This window comes from Jaculus jaculus, chromosome 1, assembly GCF_020740685.1.
Source record: "Jaculus jaculus isolate mJacJac1 chromosome 1, mJacJac1.mat.Y.cur, whole genome shotgun sequence".
NCBI lineage: Eukaryota > Metazoa > Chordata > Mammalia > Rodentia > Dipodidae > Jaculus > Jaculus jaculus.
Window position 1 is genome coordinate 173,025,588 of NC_059102.1, and position 2,324 is coordinate 173,027,911.

At 38.6% G+C, this 2,324-nt stretch overlaps 1 pseudogene; it reads right to left on the reverse strand.

The window, feature by feature from the left end:
• Positions 1 to 473: 473 nt before the first annotated feature.
• Positions 474 to 1,425, reverse strand: LOC101609613 (annotated as a pseudogene).
• Positions 1,426 to 2,324: the final 899 nt, after the last annotated feature.

The following is a 2,324-nucleotide window of genomic DNA, read 5'->3' on the forward strand; positions in this document are numbered from 1 at the left end:
GTTTTTAATATATAAACTATTACCTTACCTCAATTGAAAACTTCATCTTCAAGTTATGTTTTATTTATCCCAGATAATTTTTCTGAAAGGATTCAATATTATGTCACAAGCAAACAGTTAATCATTTTCTTGTCATTATGGTGTCATTTGTTTAACTTTAAATCACAGAGAATGTAATTTAAACTTGTCTATAGTTTATATTGCTCCATTTCAATTAGGTAAGACTTATTTATACCATTGTAAGTTTAATTTTGGCCACAACTTTATTATAATTTCCCATAATTAATAGAGACTAGAGGTGTTTCCTATTATCTTAGACATTGCTTGAGGCTTTACTTTGCAGCTACAATATTTTTATTCTGTTGAGGTGGATAAAAGAAGAGGATGGCAAAAAAGGAAGCATCCTATGGAGAATAAGCACACAAGTTAAGCTTGTCTTATATTTCTATAACCTGATGGTCTAAATGTCTGGATTAGGTGGAGATTCTGAATCCACATGCTAAAGTTCTCTTAAGAGCATCTTCCACTTCTTTGTTCCTCATGCTGTAGATCAATAGACTCAGCATTGGGATGACGAGAGTGTAGAACACAGAAGCCGTTTTATCAATATAAGAAGTGTGGGTAGATTTGGGTTACAGGTATATAAACAACAATGTTCCTTAGAACACACCCACCACTGTCAGATGGGAGCTGCAGGTCGAAAGGCTTTGTTCCTCCTCTCCCTTGAGTTCCTCCTGAGGACTGCCACAAGAATGAACATGTATGACACAGGACAATAAAGAGGGAAGAGAGCAAATTACAGCCTCAGGAGATCAAAATGATTGGTCCTAATTAATGTGTGTGAGAGCACATCGTTGATGTCAGAGGAACACAGTCACAGTAGAAGTAACATAGTGTTGGAGCCACAGAAGGTCTGTGTGGGTAAGTTAACTGTGAGAAATAGAGACACAAATGTGCTGTAGAGATAGGGGTCAGTATCAGTCCTAACCCTAACCCTAACCCAGCCATGATGATCGCATAGAGAAGAGGTTTGCAGATGGATACAAAGAGATTATAGGCCATTGCTGAGAAAATAAACAGTTCAGTGATGATGAAAAGCTCAAAGAATGCCAGCTGTGTAGCACACCCTGTGTAGGAAATAACATTCTGTTGTGTGACACAGTTTACCATCATCTTTGGACCAGTAACTGTGGAGTAACCAAGATCCGTGATTGACAAATGCCTAAGGAAAAAGTACACTGGGGTGTGCAGTTTAGGGTCCACATGAGTCAAGATAATCGTGCCCAGATTGCCCATCACTGTAACCAACTATATGATTTAAAATGTTCCAAAGAGTGGTGCCTGCAATCCAGGACCGTCGGTGATCCTCAAGAGAATAGACTCAGTAACCCGGGTCACTGCAGTAAGATTTAGTTTCTCCATAGGGTTCAAAGATGGCAACCTGTGTAAAGGGGATAGCCAAAACAAGTTATATTTGATACACTATCATCTAGGAGACTTGAAAACATAGTATAAGGGACACTTTCTTTATTTTAAATGGCCATTTCTGTTCTATCATAGAAAAAGTACAAAAACTACAAATACCAACACACATTCATTAAACCCTTGATAAAACATGCTTTACAGAGACGAAGTCATGAGATGATATATAATGATTTTGTATATAAATATTTGCTCAGAGGCAAGGCTTTGCTATACAGCTTAGTCTGGCCTTGAACTTTTTATTTATTTATGTATTTATTTATTGGAGAATGACAGAGAGAGAAAGAGGCAGATAAAGGGAAAGAGAGAATGGGCGTGCCAGGGCCTCCAGCCACTGCAAAGGAACTCCAGATTTGTGCGCCCCCTTGTGCATCTGGCTGACGTGGGTCCTGGGGAATTGAGCCTCCAACTGGGGTCCTTAGACTTCACAGGCAAGCACTGAACCGCTAAGCCATCTCTCCAGCCCTGGCCTTGCAATTTTGATCAGCCTTTTTCTGTTTCCTGATGCTGGGATTAGAGATGTGTGGCACCTCATTAGAAACAGTGTTTTTGTTGTTTGCTTGTTTGTTTTGTTAAATTTTTTTGCTTGCCTGTTTTTTTCTTAAATTTTATCCTCTTACTTTGAGATTAGATTTCATATATCTCAATATTCCAAGCTAGCCTGAAATTTACTACATAGCCAGTGCTGACCTTGAATTTCTGATCCTCCTGACTCTACCTACCAAGTTCTGGGATTGCAGTCTTTTGCCACTGCTTCCGCAATAAAATAATTATATGGTTAACATCTACTTCATTTGTTGAGAAGTTCTTTGAGTTATCAGGAAAGAGTTATCTACTTCATT